Source organism: Bos taurus, chromosome 26 (assembly GCF_002263795.3).
Source record: "Bos taurus isolate L1 Dominette 01449 registration number 42190680 breed Hereford chromosome 26, ARS-UCD2.0, whole genome shotgun sequence".
In the NCBI taxonomy this organism is placed as follows: domain Eukaryota; kingdom Metazoa; phylum Chordata; class Mammalia; order Artiodactyla; family Bovidae; genus Bos; species Bos taurus.
The window spans coordinates 50,143,471-50,164,400 of record NC_037353.1 but is presented as its reverse complement, the minus strand read 5'-3'; the positions used below and the strand labels follow the sequence as shown (position 1 = coordinate 50,164,400).

Sequence of the window (20,930 nt, the reverse complement as noted above, 5' to 3'; positions counted from 1 at the left end):
CATGCCCCTAGATCTTTGTCAGACAGCCCTGCCTCCAGTACTTCAGACAGGAACAGTCTATCTTGTTGGAAGCAAGTCCAAGATTCTCATTTTTGAAACCAAGGAATCGACCCTGATGATCTGAGTCACCTTTGGGGTCATGCGTCACTTGTCTAAAAGTATAACACACTTCACAGCTGAATGGCTCTATCATCTCATCCTGTAAAATCCACGAAGCCCAACAGCATTTATTGGTTGCTTCCCATCTTCACTCCAAATTGGCAGTTTTCCTGCTGAGGTAGCTGATTAATTCCCAGTTCACACCCAATACTAATTTCCTTATCCAAGGGACACTGAGTCACACCCTTGATCTTCTCTTCCAAACATGGATATATTTTTTTCAATCAGTTCAGTTCAGTTCAGTCAATCAGTCATGTCTGACTCTATGACCCCAGCACACCTGGACTGCAGCACATCAGATCTCCCTGTCCATCGCCAACTCTTGGAGCTTGTTCAAACTCATGTCCAAAAGCCGGTGATGCCATCCAACCATCTCATCCTCTGTTGTCCCCTTCTCCTCCTGCCTTGAGTCTTTCCCAGCATCACGGTCTTAACAAATGAGTCAGTTCTTTGCATCAGGTGGCTAAAGTATTGGAGTTTCAGCTTCAACATCAGTCCTTCCAATGAATATTCAGGACTGCTTTCCTTTAGGATGGACTGGTTGGATCTCCTTGCAGTCCAAGGGACTCTCAAGAGTCTTCTCCAACACCAGAGTTCAAAAGCATCAGTTCTCTGGTGCTCAGCTTTCTTTATGGTCCAACTCTCACATCTGTACATGACTACTGGAAAAACCATAGCTTTGACTAGATGGACATTTCTCAGAAAAGTAATGTCTCTGCTTTTTAATATGCTGTCTAGGTTTGTCATAGCTTTTCTTCCAAGGAGCAAGCATCTTTTAATTTCATGGCTGCCATCACCATCTGCAGTGATTTTTGGAGCCCAGAAAATAAAGGCTGTCACAGTTGCCATTGTTTCCCCATCTATTTGCCATGAAGTGATGGGATGCCGTGATCTTAGTTTTTTGAATGCTGAGTTTGAAGTCAGATTTTTCACTCTCTTCTTTCATTTTCATCAAGAGGCTCTTCATTTCCTCTTCACTTTCTGCCATAAGGCTGGTGTCATCTGCATATCTGAGGTTATTGATATTTCTACCGACAATCTTGATTCCAGCTTGTGCTTCATCCAGTCCTGCATTTCACATGATCTACGCTGCATATAAGTTAAATAAGCAAGGTGACAATACATGGCCTTGATGTACTCCTTTTCCTATTTGGAACCAGTCTGTTGTTCCATGTCCAGTTCTAACTGTTGCTTCTTGACCTGCATACAGATTTCTCAGGAGGCAGGTAAGGTGGTCTGGTATTCCCATCTCTTGAAGAATCTTCCACAGTTTTTTGTGACCCACACAGTCAAAGGCTTTGGTGTATTCAATAAAGCAGAAGTCGATATTTGTCTGGAACTCTCTTGCTTTTTCGATGATCCAACAGATGTTGGCAATTTGATCTCTGTTTCCTCTGCCTTTTCTCGGTTCACATACTGTTGACGCCTCGCTTGGAGAATTTTGAACATTACTTTGCTGACGTGTGAAAGGGAAAGTTGCTCACTTGTGTCTACCTCTTTGCGACCCCATGGACTGTACAGTCCATGGAATTCTCCAGGCCAGAATACTGGAGTGGGTAGTCTTTCCTTTCTCCAACGGATCTTTCCAACCCAGGGATCGAACTCAGGTCTCCTGCACTGCAGGCAGGTTCTTTACCAGCTGAGCCACCAGGGAAGCCCATTGCAAGCTTGTGAGATGAGTGCAGTTGTGTGGTAGTTGAACATTCTTTGGGAATGCCTTTTCTTGGGGATTGGAATGACAACTGATCTTTTCCAGCCCTGTGGCCACTGTTGAGTTTTCTGAATTTGCTGGAATATTGAGTGCAGCACTTTAGCAGCAGCATCTTTTAGGATTTGAAATAGCTTAGCTTGAATTCCATCACCTCCACTAGCTTTGTTAGTAGTGATGCTTCCTAAGACCCACTTGACTTCGCATTACAGGATGTCTGGCTCTAGGTGAGTGATCACACCATTGTGGTTATCTGGGTTATTAAGAGCATTTTTGTATAGTTTTTCTGTGTATTTTTGCCACCTTTTCTTAATATCTTCTGCTTCTGTTAGGTCCATACCATTTCTGTCCTTTATTGTGCCCATCTTTGCATGAACTGTCCCCTTGGTATCTCTAATTTTCTTGAAGAGATCTCTACTCTTTCCCATTCTATTGTTTTCCTCTATACCTTTGCACTGATCACTGAGGAAGGTTCTTATCTTTCCTTGCTGTTGTTTGGAACTCTGCATTCAGATGGGTATATCTTTCCTTTTCTCCTTTGCTTTTCTCTTCCCTTCTTTTCACAGCTATTTGTAAGGCCTCCTCAGACAGCCATTTTGCCTTTTTGAATTTCTTTTTCTTGAGTGGGGTTGGTCTTGATGACTTCCTCCTGTACAATGTCAGGAACTGCTGTCCATAGTTCTTCAGGCGCTCTGTCTATCAGATCTAATCCCTTGCATCTATTTGTCACTTCCACTGTGTAATCATAAGAGATTTGATTTAGGTCATACCTGAATGGTTTAGTGGTTTTCCTTACTTTCTTCAATTTAAGTCTGAATTTTGCAATAAAGAGTTCATGATCTGAGCCACAGTCAGCTCCTGGTCTTGTTTTTGCTGACTATGTAGAGCTTCTTCATCTTCAGCTGCAAAGAATATAATCAATCTGATTGCGGTGGTGACCATCTGGTGATGTCCATATGGAGAGTCTTCTCTTGTGTTGTTGGAGCAGGGTGTTTGCTATACTAGTGCATTCTCTTGGCAAAACTCTGTTGGCCTTTGCCCTGCTTCATTTTGTACTCCAAGGCCAAACTTGCCTATTACTCCAGGTATGTCTTGACTTCTTACTTTTGCATTCCAATCCCCTATGAGGAAAAGGACTTTAAAAAAAAAGTTATTTCTAGAAGGTCTTGTAGGTCCTCATGTAGCCATTCAACTTCAGCTTCTTCAACATTACTGGTTGGGGCATAGACTTGGATGACTGTGATATTGGACAGTTTGCCTTGGAAATGAACAGAGATCATTCTGTCATTTTTGACATTGCACCCAAGAGCTGCATTTCCAACTCTTTTGTTGACTCTGAGGCCTACTCCATTTCTTGTAAGGGATTCTCGCCCACAGTAGTAGATATAATGGTCATCTGAGTTAAAGTCACCCATTTCAGTCCATTTTAGTTCACTGATTCCTAAAATGTTGATGTCCACTCTTGCCATTTCCTGTTTGACCATTCCCAACTTACCTTGATTCGTGGGCCTAACATTCCAGGTTCCTATGCAATATTGTTCTTTACAGCATTGGACTTTAATTCCATCACCAGTCACATCCACAACTGGGCATTGTTTTCACTGTGGCTTTGTTCTTTCTGAAGTTATTTCTCTATTCTTCTCCAGTAGCATACTACTGACTGGGGAGTTTATCGTTCAGTGTCATATCTTTTTGCCTTTTCGTACTGTTCATGGGGTTCTCAAGGCAAGAATACTGAAGTGATTTGCCATTCCCTTTTCCGGTGGGTCACGTTTTGTCAGAACTCTCTACCATGACCCGTCTGTCTTGGGTGGCCCTACATGGCATGGCTCATAGTTCATTGAGTTAGACAAGACTGTGGTCCATTTGGTCAATTTGGTTAGTTTTCTGTGACTGTGGTTTTCATTCTCTCTGCCCTCTAGGCTAAGAGCCTCCCAAATATTTAAGTTCTTGCTCCTTCTTGTTTGATAATGCCATCTTTAAGTCATTCCTCTCTTCTTGCATTTTGTTATAAGCAATTAGAAGGAACCGGTTTGCTCCACTGGCACTATAAAAATGTGATCAACAAATATGTTGTTGTTTTTCAGTCACCAAGTCTTGTTCACTCTATGCTATATATCCAATTTCATTTTTAAACCATTTAAACAGTTCTGCCTTCCACAAAACACTGTGCCTTGAACACAGTTAGGCCAAGTTCTTTACCACTTTATTACAAGTATCACCTTTTCTCCATTGTCCAATAAACTTTTCCTTATTTCCTTCCAAGACCTTTTCAATATGGTCTTTATCACCCATACATCTGGCAATATTTTGTACATGAATGTGAAAAATGCTCTAAGAAGTGAAAGTTTTCTCTACAACTCTCCCCTCCATTCTAAGCTGTTATCAGAATTACTTTTAAAGCCCCATCACAAGTTCTATATAGACGGACCATGTGTACCTCCCCCAAATTCCTATGTGGAAGCCCTAGCCCCCAGTGTGACAGTATCAGGAGCTTCGACCTTTGGGAGCCGATTAGGTCAGAGTTCTCCTGACTGGGATTAGTGCCCTTATGTAAGAGACCCCACATAGCTGCCTTTCCCCTGCCATGGGAGGTCACACTGAAGCTGCCTTCAATGAGGAAGCAGGCTCTCTCCAGACACTGAACCTGCTGGCATCTCACTCTTGGACTACGCAAGCTCCAGAACTGTGAGAAACAGGTGTCTATTGTTGATGTTCCCAACCTGGGAAGGGCCAGCTTGCACTTCGCTTGGAGTGTTGCAGGGTCAGAAAAAGGTTTGCTGTGCACTGCCGGGTGCCCGCATCTGGAGGCTTTGTGACCTGGGAGTGGAGTTCAAGGTGTTGACTAGGCTGGGGCTGGCCTGAGGACCGAGTGAGCGAGCATGGGAAGCCTGCAGGCCACGTTCACTGTCCAACTCAGCCTGGCAATGTCGTGAACCTCTATGACATTGAAAGAGCTTCCCTGGTGACTCAGATGGTAAAGAGTCTGCCTGCAATGCAGGAGGCCAGGGTTCGATCCCTGGGTCAGGAAGATCCTCTGGAGAAGGAAATGGCTACCCACTCTAGTATTCTCGCCTGGAGAATGTCATGAACAGAAGAGCCTGGCAAGCCCCAGTCCGTAGGGTCACAGAGTCAGACACAACTGAGTGACTAACACTTCACTTCACATTCTGTAACATTCGGTTTGCTCATCTGTAGTGGGAACACCTTTAAGGACTAGTGAGCTGCACCAGCTTCCCAGAGAAGTCAAGGTGAAGTGCAGGCAGAATCCTCCTATGTGGCAGCTGTTTGTGGGGGCTTTTCAGCAGGTGACGTGTCAGGTCCCCTAATGCGCTGTGTAGCCTGCTGAGCACAGAAGGCCTGAACTGGGCTGAGAGGGGTTGTTGATGTTCAGTTGCTAAGTCGTGTCCAACTCTTTGAGACCCCATGGACTGTAACCCACCAGCCTCCTCTGTCCATGGAATTTCCAGGCCAGAATACTGAAGTGACTGCCATTTCTTTCTCCAAGGGCTCTTCCCAACCCAGGGAACAAACCTGCATCTTTTGTGTCTCCTGCATTGGCAGCAGATTCTTTACCACTGGGCTTGGCAAAGGTTACGGAAATGTTACTTATTGGAGAGATCTTTAGAGTGTGGTCTGGAATGGAGGGATAACCTGTCACAGCTGAAAGAGTCTGTCTACAGTGCTCCCTAAATATTCCCATTCCATCATTCTGTACTCATCATTTCTGTGATCTGAACACTCTCACACCTGTTATACCCTCAAATTTGATATCCAGGGATACGATGATGCCCTCTCTTCCTGGTAGTTCTTTCTGTTCAGGAATGGTTTGTCAGGGTATTTATGCCTTATAAAAAAGATTGGGGAGTGGATGGGGTTAGGGGTAGGGGTTCAGTTCAGTTCAGTCGCTCAGTCATGTCCTACTCTTTGAGACCCCACGAATTGCAGCACGCCAGGCCTCCCTGTCCAACACCAACTCCTGGAGTTCACTCAAACTCATGTCCATCGAGTTGGTGATGCCATCCAGCCATCTCATCCTCTGTCGTCCCCTTCTCCTCCTACCCCCAATCCCTCCCAGCATCAGAGTCTTTTCCAATGAGTCAACTCTTCGCATGAGGTGGACAAAGTACTGGAGTTTCAGCTTTAGCATCAGTCCTTCCAAAGGACACCCAGGACTGATCTCCTTTAGAATGGACTGGTTGGATCTCCTTGCAGTCCAAGGGACTCTCAAGAGTCTTCTCCAACACCACAGTTCAAAAGCATCAATTCTTTTGCACTCAGCTTTCTTCACAGTCCAACTTTCATAACCATACACGACCACTGGAAAAAACATAGCCTTGACTAGATGGACCTTTGTTGGCAAAGTAATGTCTCTGCTTTTTAACATGCTATTTAGGTTGGTCATAGCTTTCCTTCCAAGGAGTAAGCATCTTTTAATTTCATGGCTTCAATCATTTAGGAGCCCAAAAAATGGGGTCTGCCACTATTTCCACTGTTTCCCCATCTATTTTCCATGAAGTGATGGGACCAGATGCCATGATCTTAGTTTTCTGAATGTTGAGCTTTAAGCCAACTTTTTCACTCTCCTCTTTCACTTTCATCAAGAGGCTTTTTAGTTCCTCTTCACTTTCTGCTATAAGGATGGTGTCATCTGCATATCTGAGGTTCTTGATATTTCCCCCGGCAGTCTTGATTCCAGCTTGTGCTTCTTCCAGCCCAGCGTTTCTCATGATGTACTCTGCATATAAGTTAAATAAGGAGGCAGGGATCAAGACCATCCCCATGGAAAAGAAATGCAAAAAAGCAAAATGGCTGTCTGGGGAGGCCTTACAAATAGCTGTGAACAGAAGAGAAGCGAAAAGCAAAGGAGAAAAGGAAAGATATAAGCATCTGAATGCAGAGTTCCAAAGAATAGCAAGGAGAGATAAGAAAACTTTCCTCAGCGATCAATGCAAAGAAAGAGAGGAAAACAACAGAATGGGAACGACTAAAGATCTCTTCAAGAAAATTAGAGATACCAAGGGAACATTTCATGCAAAGACGGGCTCGATAAAGGACAGAAATGGTATGGACCTAACAGAAGCAGAAGATATTAAGAAGAGGTGGCAAGAACACACAGAGGAACTGTACAAAAAAAATCTTCACGACCAAGATAATCATGATGGTGTGATCACTCACCTAGAGCCAGACATCCTGGAATGTGAAGTCAAGTGGGCCTTAGGAAGCATCACTACGAACAAAGCTAGTGGAGGTGATGGAATTCCCAGTTGAGCTATTTCAATTCCTGAAAGATGATGCTGTGAAAGTGCTGTACTCAATATGCCAGCAAATTTGGAAAACTCAGCAGTGGCCACAGGACTGGAAAAGGTCAGTTTTCATTCCAATACCAAAGAAAGGCAATGTCTGCTCCAATCTCCCTATTTATCCCTCCTCTGCTTCTTTCCCCTTGGTAACTTAAGTTTGTTTTCTACATCTGTGACTCTAGTTCTGTTTTATAAATAGTTTCATTTGTACCATTTTTTTTTTCTGATTCCATATACAATCCTAGGTGTGTGGTTTAGCATCTTGGGCTCAATTAATTGGTCAGTTCCTATGCTAGTCTGGTCAGTTCCTATGTCTGGTTCACAAGTGAAGCTGTAGTCATCTGGTTCCCTGACTGAGGAAGCTGTTTGGTTCAAAATGACTTCATTTACTTTGGTAGTTTGTGCTGGCTGTTGGCTAAACCACATGTCCCTAGCAGTCTAGCCCCAGGTTTCTTCATGCGATGACAGTGTTCACAGAAAGCAGGCTCTAGTGAAAAAGTGTTTTTCATCTGTGTTTGCATCATATGTTCTTATAGCCAACATAAGTCAGATGGCAAAGCCCATGTCATTTGTAGGGAACTTCACAGGGAAATCAATACAGAGAGGCAGCCATTGTTTAAATAAAACAACAACCACTATTTAAATAAGCATCTTTTAAAATTTCAGTTGACATGCCTCCATTAACCTTCTCTGTCAACTCTATTTCCAGAGTTCTCTATGTGTTTTTAAGAACAGCAAAAAATGAATACACCTCTGGTGAGCTGGTTTTTTCCTTAACTTGTTTTATATTTTGCTACATGAGCTTTTTGACGGTCCTTAAAAGAAATAGGGAAGTGAAGATAAGTAAAATTTAGCTTCAGGGCAATATACATAAACAAGATAGAGGTGGCTTGTGAATATAGGCAGGCAATATGAGCTTCGAGTCATCCAAGATGAGTGCGATGGCAAAAGCACAGATACGGCTGTTGCCTGGTCAGAAGGGACCCTTAGGAGAGAGAGTGCTGCATTCTCCTGAGACATGATAATTGCAGGCACAGAAATCTGAAGTGGAGTGGACAGTGTCTCACTGTCAGTCAGTCTGTAAATAAACACTTAGCATGCATTCTGCAGTGGTGACAGTTAGTTACCTAGTGTTGAAGGAGAACTTGCTGAAAAGATTTTTCTGGACTTGCTAAAATAGTGTGGCCCCAGACAGCTTTTGGAAGGCCCTACTTGGTACACAGACAAACTGTTGAATGTCTGGAGGATTGAGCTGACTCAGGTTCTTTGACTAATTCTCCATACATTTCTCTCAGCTAGTTGATATATGAAGGTTGTATAGCATACTGTTCAACATTGTATTTTCTGGCAAATGTTCCCACTGCTCTTTTGCACCTTAACCTACTCTGAATGGTTCTTAATTAATTTCTTCTCAAGGTCACCAATATCCTAAATTATAGTAAGTTTTGATGACTATGCTATAATCTTTCCCTTACTTGAACCTTTGGCCATCCTGAAGTTACTGTCCCTGATCTCCTGGAAATTCTTGCCCATTAGCTTCTGTCACAGCCTCTCTGATGATTTCTTCTCTTGATTTCTTCTCTGTATTCCCATATTCTCAAGAGTCTTCTCCAACACCACAGTTCAAAAGCAGCAATATTTTGACACTCAGCTTTTTAATGGTCCAACTCTCACATCCATACATGACTGCTGGATAAACCATAGCTTTGACTGGACGGACCTTTGTCAGCAAAGTGATGCCTCCTTTTGTGAGAAACCAACACCATTGAATCTTCACAGAACTGACTTCCAGGAGCAGCAGCATGAATGTAATCGAAGTGGGAATAATTTCTGAAAGAAATTACATTTCACTCAGCTTCAGAGAGTTCAGCTAGTAGATAGAACTTTTGAATGTGATGTATGTGGTAAAACTTTCTATAAAAAGTTTAATCTCTCTTAACATCAGAGAACTCATACAGGAGAGAAACCATATGCATGTGATCTATGTGGACAGTTCTTCTGCCATAAATCAGCCCTTACTATTCATCAGAGAATCCATACGGGGGAAAAGCCCTACGATTGTAGTGAATGTGAGGAATCCTTCTGCCAGAAGTCAACCTTCACTGTTCATCAAAGGATTCACAATAGGGAGACACCTCATGAGTGCAATGATTGTGGTAACCTTGCATGAGAAATCAGTATTCACTGCACATCAGAGAACTCACACAGGAGAGAGACCTTATGCCTGCAAAGAATATGGGAAATGCTTTGGTCTCTGGCCTGCCCTCCCAGTACATCAGAAAACCCAAACAAGAGACAGATCTTATAAATGTAATAAATGTGGGAAATCCTTCTATGTGAAGCCAAAACTCACTGTACCTCTGAGACTTCCCACAAGTGAGGAACCATGTGAATGTAAAGAATGTGGTAAAGCTTTCTACCAGAAGTCAAAACTCATTGTATACCAGAGAGCTCACACAGGTGAGAAACCTTATAAATGTAATGAATGTCAGAAAACCTTTTGTGGAAAGTCAACCCTCAGTAGACATCAGAGAACACACACAGGAATGAAGCCCTATGGATATAAAGAATGTTGGAAAACTTTCTTCTAGAAGTTAGCCATTACTGCATATCAGAGAACTCACACAGGAGAGAAGCCCTATGAATGTAATGAATGTGGAAAAACCTTTTGCCAGAAATCAGACCTCAGCAAACATCAGATAACTCACACAGGGGAGAAATCGTGTATATCAGAGACTGGCTGTGTGTACACAAAAACTCACTTTTGTTTTCTTTTGAGAGCACAGTTAACCTGCATTTCTCGGCCTTCCTTTTCTGTGAGTAGGACCATATAACTTAACTCTGGCAAGGAGAATTTGAACACAAATGATAAACTGTAATTCCAGGCCAGCTCCCCTGTGCCGCCACCCAGATTTCATGCATTCCTGTTAACTTTTTATGCCCTGTAGTTCTGAAGTACAGATTCCACCCCTACCCTTTCCCTTACCCCCAGTTTGCCTTGGTGGCCATTGGGTGGAGATGGCAACCATGGCTTAAGACAGGGAGGATTAATTGTGGAGAGCAGAGATTTTCCTAACTCCACACACACACATGCAAAGTTCATCTGTACTTTACCTGAGTGAGGAATACCCACTGTTATAAATATCCCACGTGTAATCTATTTACAACACTACCAGTCACTGTAGCCAGTTCATTTTATGAATTAGAGACAGACTTCTGTGAGAAGTTACCAGTCTTTTGGAGCTGATTCACACAGGATAGAACCTGTGTTGTCATCTTTCATCCCCAGTTAATTGATGGAAAACCAAATCATATGAAGAGACAAGAATGCAAGAAATAGGAGGTGGTCCTAAGATGGCAGAGGAATAGGACGGGGAGACCCCTTTCTCCCCCACAAATTCATCCAAAGAACATTTAAACGCTGAGTAAATTCCACAAAACAACTTCTGAATGCCAGCAGAGGACATCAGGCACCCAGAAAAGCAGCCCATTGTATTCAAAAGGAGGTAGGAAAAAATATAAAAGAAAAAAAAAGAGAGAGAGACAAAAGAGATAGGGACGGAGCTCCGCCTGGGATGGGAGTCTTAAAAAGAGAGAGGTTTCCAAACACCAGGAAACACTCTCACTGCTGAGTCTGTGGCGAGCCTTGGAACCACAGAGGGCAACATAACTGGGAGGAAAAATAAATAAATAATTAAACCCCACAGATTACGTGCCCAATGGTAACTCCCCCAGTGGAGAAGCAGCGCATACGCCTGCACACGCCACTAGCAAGCGGGGGCTGGGCAGTGAGGCACGGGCTGCATTGCCTAGAGTAAGGACCGGGCATGAATGCCCTGAGGGCAATCTGAGGGAACTAACTTGGGCTAGCAAACCAGACTGTGGGATAGCTACCACGCAAAAAGTCCTAACCTAAGACACCGTCAGGCCCGCTCACAGAACAAAGGACTGAACAGAGCTAGTTGGCTGCAGACCATCCCCCTCCCGTGACAGGCGGCCAGAGCCAGAAGGGGGCAATCGCGGCCCCAGAGAGGCATTATCTATCAAACTGCAAGCAGGCTTCTTTGCTAACTAAGACTTCTTGGGGTTCTGGACGGTCAACATCCACCTGAGAAGGTGTGCTGGTTGTACACCCAGAAAACCGAGCAGCAGAGATGGGGGACGTGAAGAGTCACAGCGACCGCGCTCGCCAAACACCTCATCACCTGAGCTGCTCGGACCTGGGAAGGGCACAAACGCAGGCCCGATGGAGTCTGCGCCTCTGAGGACTACCTGAGTGCCTGAACCTGAGCAGCCTAGACGTGGGAGGTGCATGCAGCCCAGGGCCGGCCTTGGACGGTTCCCGGCGGAGCAACCTAGAGCCTGAGCAGTGTGGGCAGGGAGGGCACACGCACCATGAGTGGGGGCAGGCCCAGTGTGGCTGGTGCACTAGGAGCACACGCCAGTATTATTTCTTTGCAGTGTTCCTCCCTCCCTACAGCGCGACTGAACAAGTGAGCCTAAAAAAGTGTCCACCACCGCCCCCTTGTGTCAGGGCAGAAATCAGACACTGAAGAGACCAGCAAACGGAAGAAGCTTAAACAGAGGGAACCGCCTTGGAAGTGACAGGTGCAATAGATTAAAACCCTGTAGTTAGTATCGACTACATAGGAAGGGGCCTATAGATCTTGAGAAATATAAGCTGGACCAAGGAACTATCTGAAAATGAACTGACCCCACACTGCCCACAACAACACCAGACAAAGTCCTAGATATATTTTTACTATTTTTACGATCACTCTTTTTTTTTTTTTTGAAATTTTAAGTCCTCTATTACTCCTTTAATTTCCATTTTTATAACCTACTATTACTTTGCAAAAAAAAAAAAAAAAAGAAAAGAAAAAGAGAGACCCTATTTTTAAAAGCAAATGTCATGTATATATATACACACACATAATTTTTGTGACTCTTTTTTTCTTTTCTTTAATATTGTATTTTTGAAAATCCAACCTCTACTCTAGATTTTTAATCTTTGCTTTTTGGTATTTGTTATCAATTTTGTACCTTTAAGAACCCCATCTTCAGTATCCATTTTTAATTGGGAGTGAGATTACTGGCTTGACTGCTCTCTCCCCCTTTGGACTCTCCTTTTTTCTTCACCAGGTCGCCTCTGTCTCCCCCCTCTCCCTTCTCTTCTCTACCCAACTCCGCAAATCTCTTTGTGTGTTCCAGACGGTGGAGAACACTTAGGGAACTGATTACTGGCTGGATCTGTCTCACTCCTTTTGATTCCCTCCTTTACCCTCCTGGCCACCTCTGTCTCCTTCCTCCCTCTTCTCTTCTCTGTATAACTCCGTGAACATCTCTGAGTGGTCCAGACTGTGGAGTGCACATAAGGAAGTGATTACTGGCTAGCTTGCTCTCTCATCTTTTGATTCCACCTCATCTCATTCAAGTCACCTCTAACTCCCTCCTCCCTCTTCTCCATATAACTCTGTGAACCTCTCTGGGTGTCCCTTGCTGTGGAGAAACTTCTCATTTTTAACCTAGATGTTTTATCAACGGTACTGTATAGATGGAGAAGTCTTGAGACTACTGTAAAAATAAGACTGAAAACCAGAAGCAGGAGGCTTAATTCCAAATCATGAGAACAACAGAGAACTCCTAACTCCAGGGAACATTAATTGACAGGAGCTCATCAAACGCCTCCATACCTACACTGAAACCAAGCACCACCCAAGGGCCAACAAGTTCCAGAGCAAATATACCATGCAAATTCTCCAGCAACACAGGAACACAGCCCTGAGCTTCAATATACAGGCTGCCCAAAGTTACTCCAAACCCACTGACATCTCATAACTCATTACTGGACACTTCATTGCACTCCAGAGAGAAGAAATCCAGCTCCACCCACCAGAACACCGACACAAGCTTCCCTAACCAGGAAACATTGACAAGCCACCCGTACAACCCCACCCACAGTGAGGAAACTCCACAATAAAGAGAACTCCACAAACTTCCAGAATACAGAAAGGCCACCCCAAACACAGCAATATAAACAAGATGAAGAGACAAAGGAATACCCAGCAGGTAAAGGAACAGGATAAATGCCCACCAAGCCAAACAAAAGAGGAAGAGATAGGGAATCTACCTGATAAAAAATTCCAAATAATGATAGTGAAAATGATCCAAAATCTTGAAATCAAAATGGAATCACAGATAAATAGCTTGGAGACAAGGACTGAGAAGATGCAAAAAAGGTTTAACAAGGACCTAGAAGAAATAAAAGAGAGTCAATATATAGTGAATAAGGCAATAAATGAGATAAAAAACACTCTGGAGGCAACAAATAGTAGAATAACAGAAGCAGAAGATAGGATTAGTGAAGTAGAAGATAGAATGGTAGAAATAAATGAATCAGAGAGGAAAAAAGAAAAACGAATTAAAAGAAATGAGGACAATCTCAGAGACCTCCAGGACCATGTTAAACACCCCAATATTCGAATCATAGGAGTCCCTAAAGAAGACAAAAAGAAAGACCATGAGAAAATACTTGAGGAGATAATAGTTGAAAACTTCCCTAAAATGGGGAAGGAAATAGTCACCCAAGTCCAAGAAACACAGAGAGTCCCAAACAGGATAAACCCAAGGCGAAACACCCCAAGACACATATTAATCAAATTAACAAAGATCAAACACAAAGAACAAATATTAAAAGCAGCAAGGGAAAAACAACAAATAACACACAAGGGGATTCCCATAAGGATAACAGCTGATCTTTCAATAGGAACTCTTCAGGCCAGGAGGGAATGGCAGGACATATTTAAAGTGATGAAAGAAAATAACCTACAGCCCAGATTACTGTACCCAGCAAGGATCTCATTCAAATAAGAAGGAGAAATCAAAAGCTTTACAGACAAGCAAAAGCTGAGAGAATTCAGCACCACCAAGATATCAGATCTCAATTCCTGGTACCTGTGTATGTTACCTTATATGGAAAGAGTTGCCCAGATTAAATTAAGGATTTTTCAATGAAATTATCTTGGATGGTCCAGGAGGAGCTTTAAATGCAATCACAAGTGTTCTTGTAAAAGAGAGGAAGATTTGACACTTAGAGAAGAGATTCCTAGACCACCAAGGGGTGGATTATAGACTGATGTGGCACAAGAATGCCAGCAGCCAGCAGAGGCTGGAAGACGCACATTCTCCCCTGAAGTCTCTGAGATGGGCCCCGCTGACACTTTGGTTTCAGCCCTGTGACACTGATCTTAAACTTTTGTCTTCCAGATGTAAGGGAATACATTTCTTTTGCTAAAACTCTTATGTTTGCAGTAATTTCTTACAACAGCAATAGGAGACCAAAATCCCTTGCAGTTAAAATCCTATATCTGATTCAGGTTCCTTCAAGCAGATGTATCCAACATTAAGTTACAGCTTTTCTGAAAAACAGGACAGGAGTACTTCTGACTCTCCTGGTGCTGATATTGATTCTGCTGGTGATTGTGTTGGGATTGCTAGCTTTGGGAGCTGTCCACTCCTTAATTTTGGGTGGGGGTTAAGTAGGTATCAATTTATTTCTGGCTGGAGTCCCTTTATTTACCTTTGACTAGATCTGAGTAGGAGCTGTGTTGTCTTGCTTGGTTTTCCTGTTGTCTTTCATCTTGCATTCTGAAACACAGGTGAGACACAAGCTGTGTAAAGAGTTTATTTGGGAAGTGATTACAAAAGCAAGGATGAGGGAGTGGGGAAGATGACACAGGAGCGGGTGAAAAGCCCGTAAAGTGTGAGCTACTGAGCTGCTGACCACTGTGAACAAGCTGAGATCCACCCTGTTGGGTACGCTGGGCATGTGCATCTCAACGGACTCTCCAGGCATGGAAGCTGACACCTTATTGTGACTTAACAACTGGCCATCACCTCTCTGACCCTGCTTTGATTCTGTTATTTTGCATGAGGTTGTTGACACCGGACATAGATCAAGAGAGAGATCCAGAAAGAGTTTTACAGTTTAGTTACAATTTCCTGGGAAGAAATGGCACACCATGCAGGGTCACTCAGAGATAGACAGAGCAGAGACTGAAGCGTGTACCAGTGCCTCTGCTATGGATTCAACAAGAAGGGAAGGGACAGGCATGGCAAACAGGCTTGGGATTGGCTAATGTGAATATTTTCAGTACACTTGGAGACACTGAGGCTGTCCCTGACTGTTCTGTTACCTGGCCCTGGGATGATTAGGGCAGGTGTATGGTAGTGAAGTGTGAGGGTACAACTCAGAAGGTGCCTGGGAGTATGGCCTTAACTGACTGTTTTCAGAGAGTAACATCTAGCTAGGGCCACAAAATTGAGTCAAGACTGAGCTCAATTATTGGGGGTATTTGAGTGGCCTAAATAAATGATGAGCCTTTTGGAGTATAGAACATACATTGCACTAAACAGCAAAAGGCTCAATTTCTTGGTTCAGTGTGGCAGGTCTGGCCACTATGTTGCTGGACAGTATAGATTAATAGTGAAGTCAGTGTAAAGACTTGTCATATTTGTGTGTAACTAGTTGAAAGCGGTGGTCATGGTGCTTATGGTAGGAGACTCCAGGTGGGAGTTGGTGGTGGAAAGCTGGAGCAGGGAGTAGGAGAGGCACTGAGGAGTGTGCTGTCCTTTCCACAGCAGGTTGAGGGACTGACTGACAGATGGCAGTTGTCTCCTGGGAAAGGCAATAGTCTCCATTAATTCCTAGAATGGTACAGACAGTAGTAAATTCTCTGGTTGCTCAGAGGTAAAGAATCTGCCCCCCAGTGCAGGGAACACGGGTTTGATCCGTCATTCAGGAAGATCCCACGTGTCATGGAGCAACTAAGCCTGTGCACCACAAGTACTGAGCCTGTGCTCTGGAGCCTGGGAGCTGCAGCTGCTGAAGCCCTTGTGCCCTAGAGCCCGTGCTCCACAGCAAGAGAAGCCACTGCGATGAGAAGCTCATGCAGCACAGCAGGAAGTAGTTCCCACTCACTGCTACTAGAGAAAAAACCATGCAGCAATGAAGACCCAGCAAGCCAGATAAATGCAATTATTTTTAAAGGCGGGCCTGCATTCACCGTGTTGGCTTAAACAGTGGCTTCCTTGGAAGGTTTGGGACTCTGGTTTGCAAACCAGTAAACAAACCCAGACTAATATTAAGGAGACCAACATGCCACAGAGTGGTGTACAACTCACTTGACTGACTCCTGTCATTTGGCACTGATTATCCTTAAGCATGTATCACTAACAAGTAGAAGTTTTCTGGTTTTATCCTTATGTGATATGGTTTTGACTTTATTATCTCCAAATGTGAATTTCACTTACTAAGTGGAGTTTTCTATTTATCTATTTAGTAGTCCACACTGCCTATGAGAATGGTCCTGGAGTACGTGGAGATGTGAGTCAATTTTTAGTTGAGCGTGTGGGCTCCTTTCCTGCTACACAATAGAAAAGACCAAATACTGAGACAACATTCTTTTGCAGAAAGAAAAAAGCTTTATTATAGGGTGCCCAAGTAAGGAGATAGGAGGCAAACTGGTGTTTTTATCTTGGAAGGAGGGAGAAAGAGGGGCAGGGAGCTCAGAAATGATTGGTGGAAAGTAAGTTTAACTTTCAGTGGACGTATTGAGTTCTCTGCTGTCCTGCTCTTCTGCCTCTTCATGTGTCATATGTACAGATCTGTGGTATTTTGTATATAACTGGAGGGGTTTTGGCCTGTGCAATCTAACGTTCACTGTCATGCACCCTAGTCCCTCGATGCGTCTGTGCCTCAGCGAGTTGTTTCCTATCTGCAGTTTCCCTGGTTTTTTTTTTTTTTTCTCAACATTTATTTGGCTGCACCGGGTCTTCATTGTAGCATGCAGATTCTTTAGTTGTGGAATGTGTGCTCTTAGCTGTGGTACGTGGCATCTAGTTACCCGACCAGGGATCAAAGCTGGCCCCTTGCATCGGGAATGTGGAGTTTTAGCCACTGGACCACCAGGGAGGTCCCTCTCTGGTGTTCTTAGTGTACCAGTTTGTTTCTCCTATATGGACCTTGTAAGTTACAGGGTACAGTTTCACAAGGGGACTTAAATGAAGAGATTAAGACCTGGGACAAGATAGAGACCCATACAGGGGGTCCATTTGCTGGAGTGGAATTTGAAAAATTGTCTGAGGAGGCCATTATGTCTCTCAGTTAAACTAGCAATCAAAAACCTATTAGGAAGCTAAAAGTGCCATTGAAGGCAGTTTTGGCAGTTTCTTAAAATGTTAAACATACACCTACCATAATATCCAACCATTCTACTCCTGGATATTTACCCAAGAGAAAAGAAGACATATATCTATGCAAAGAATTATACATGTATGGTCATAACAGCTTTATTTGCAAGAGCCAAAAAGTCAGAAACAACCTAAATATCCATCAACAAGTGAATAGATAAGCAAGCTAAGATATAGCCATACAACAAGAGACAACTGCTTGGCAAGGGACAACTCACCAAAAAAAAAAAAAAAAGGAAAAAAAAAAAAGTCCAGCACAGTGTATTCTGAGAAGTGAACTTCGTGACTTGGTTAACGTCAGTAATGACTGCAACTCCAGATGGGATGAGAGTAGTGATAAATCTGGATATGGATTCACCTTCCCTGCACACAGTGCTTTGGCCAGAACTGCCTTCTGCAAACTTAAGAATTCCTATCCAGCACCATGGTCTTTCACATAGCATTAATTCTGATCAAAAAGCTCCCTTAACAAAAAAGTTCTGCAGCAGGCCAAGCTCTGATGGAATTCACTGGTCTTACCATGCCCCCACCATCCCAAAGCAGCTGGCTTGACCGAATGGTGGAATGGTCTTTTGGAGACTCAGTTACAATGCCAGATAGTTGGTAGTACCTTGCAAAGCTAGTGGAGGTGATAGAATTCCAGTTGAGCTATTCCAAATCCTGAAAGATGATGCTGTGAAAGTGCTGCACTCAATATGCCAGCAAATTTGGAAAACTCAGCAGTGGCCACAGGACTGGAAAAGGTCACTTTTCATTCCAATCCCAAAGAAAGGCAATGCCAAAGAATGCTCAAACGACCACACAATTGCAGTCATCTCACACGCTAGTAAAGTAATGCTCAACATTCTCCAAGCCAGGCTTCAGCAATATGTGAACCGTGAACTTCCTAATGTTCAAGCTGGTTTTAGAAAAGGCAGAGGAACCAGAGATCAAATTGCCAACATCCACTGGATCATGGAAAAAGCAAGAGAGTTCCAGAAAAGCATCTATTTCTGCTTTATTGACTATGCCAAAGCCTTTGACTGTGTGGATCACAACAAACTGTGGGAAATTCTGAAAGAGATGGGACTACCAGACCACCTGACCTGCCTCTTGAGAAATGTGTATGCAGGTCAGGAAGCAACAGTTCGAACTGGACATGGAACCACAGACTGGTCCCAAATAGGAAAAGGAGTACGTCAAGGCTGTATATTGTCTCCCTGTTTATTTAACTGATATGTAGAGTACATCATGAGAAACATTGGACTGGAAGAAACACAAGCTGGAATCAAGATTGCTGGGAGAAATATCAGTAACCTCAGATATGCAGATGACACCACCCTTATGGCAGAAAGTGAAGAGGAACTAAAAAGTCTCTTGATGAAAGTAAAAGTGGAGAGTGAAAAAGTTGGCTTAAAGCTCAACATTCAGAAGACGAAGATCATGGCATCTGGTCCCATCACTTTATGGGAAATAGATGGGGAAACAGTGGAAACAGTGTCAGACTTTATTCTTCTGGGCTCCAAAATCACTGCAGATGGTGACTGCAACCATGAAATTAAAAGATGCTTACTCCTTGGAAGGAAAGTTATGACCAACCTAGATAGCATATTCAAAAGCAGAGACATTACTTTGCCAACAAAGGTTCATCTAGTCAAGGCTATGGTTTTTCCTGTGGTCATGTATGGATGTGAGAGTTGGACTGTGAAGAAAGCTGAGCACCGAAGAATTGATGCTTTTGAACTGTGGTGTTGGAGAAGACTCTTGAGAGTCCCTTGGACTGCAAGGAGATCCAACCAGTCCATTCTAAAGGAGATCAGCCCTGGGATTTTTTTGGAAGGAATGATGCTAAAGCTGAAACTCCAGTACTTTGGCCACCTCATGCGACGAGTTGACTCATTGGAAAAGACTCTGATGCTGGGAGGGATTGGGGGCAGGAGGAGAAGGGGGCGACAGAGGAGGAGATGGCTGGATGGCATCACTGACTCGATGGACATGAGTCTGAGTGAACTCCGGGACTTGGTGATGGACAGGGAGGCCTGGCGTGCTGCGATTCATGGGGTCTCAAAGAGTTGGACACGACTGAGCGACTGATCTGATCTGATCTGATCTGCAGGGCAGGGACAGGGTTCTCCAGAAGGTTGTGTATGTTCTGAATGAGTGTCTAATTTATGGTGTTGTCTCCTGTGGCCAGCATTCAAAGGTCCAAAACTCACGGGGTGAAGTGGGAGGGGTAACACTCACTGTTATCCCTAGTGATCTGCTGGAGACTTGTGCTTCCTGTTCCCACAACCAAATATTCCACTGGCCCGGAGGTCTTAGTGCCAGAGGGAGGAATGCTTCTACTGGAAGATATAATGATGATTCCATTGAACTGGAAGTTAAAGACTGCTGCTCAGCCACTTTGGGCTTCTTATGCCTGTGAATCAACAGGCAAAGGAGGAAGTTACTGTGCTGGCTGGTGTGATCGACCCTGACTACTTTGAGGAAACTGGACTACTTCCCTACACTGGAAGTAAAGAAAGCAAGGCTATCATGCAGGATACACCTTAGAGCTTCTTTCAGTACTACCATGTCTTGTGATTAATGCCAGTGAAAAACTATAACAACTCAACCCAGCAAGAGTACTAACACCCCACATCTTTCAGGAATAAAGGTTTGGGTCACTCCACCAGGTAAAAGTGCACAAACAACTGAGTTGCTTAATGAAGGCAAAGGGATACAGAATGTGTGGTGGAAGGTGAGGGACGTTATAAATACCAGCTATGATTCCATGACCAGTTTGTTTTTGTTGTTCAGTCACTATGTTGTATTCAACTCCTTGTGACCCCATGAACTGCAGCATGCCAGGCTCCCTTGTCCTTCATTATCTTCTGGAGTTTGCTCAAATTCATGTCCCTTGAGTCAGTGATGCTATCTAAACATGTCATCCTCTGTAGCCCCCTTCTCCTTTTGCCTTAATCTTGCCCTGAGAGTTCAGTTGGTAACAAAGCCGCCTCCAATGCAGGAGACTCTGGTTCAATTCCTGGGCCAGGAAGATCCACTGGAGAAGGGATACACTACCCACTCCAGTATTCTTGGGCTTCCTTTGTGGCTCAGCTGGTAAAGAATCCACTTGCAGTGTGGGAGACCTGGGTTCGATCCCTGTGTTGGGAAGATCTCCTGGAGAAGGGAAAGGCTATCCACTCTAGTATTCTGACCTAGAGAATTCCATAGACTGTATAGTCCATGGGGTCACAGAGAGACATGACTGACTGACTTTCACTTTCACTGCCCAGCATCAGAGTCTTTTCCAATGAGTCAGCTCTTTGCATCAGGAGCATCAAGTTTTTGGCACTCAGCCTTCTTTATGGTCCAACCCTCACATCCATACGTGACTACTGGAAAAACCATAGCTTTGACTATATGGACCTTTGAGTTGCAAAGAATTGATGCTTTTAAATTGTGGTGCTGGAGAAGTCTCTTGAGAGTCCCCTGGACGGCAAAGGAGATCAAACCAGTCAATCTGAAAGGAAATCAACCCTGAATAT

At 43.7% G+C, this 20,930-nt stretch overlaps 1 protein-coding gene across 1 annotated transcript in view; it reads left to right on the top strand.

Annotated features, from left to right (window-relative positions):
- The window catches only part of TCERG1L (transcription elongation regulator 1 like), a 478,247-nt gene that overhangs the window by 408,490 nt on the left and 48,827 nt on the right, over positions 1-20,930 (top strand). The window lies entirely within an intron of this gene.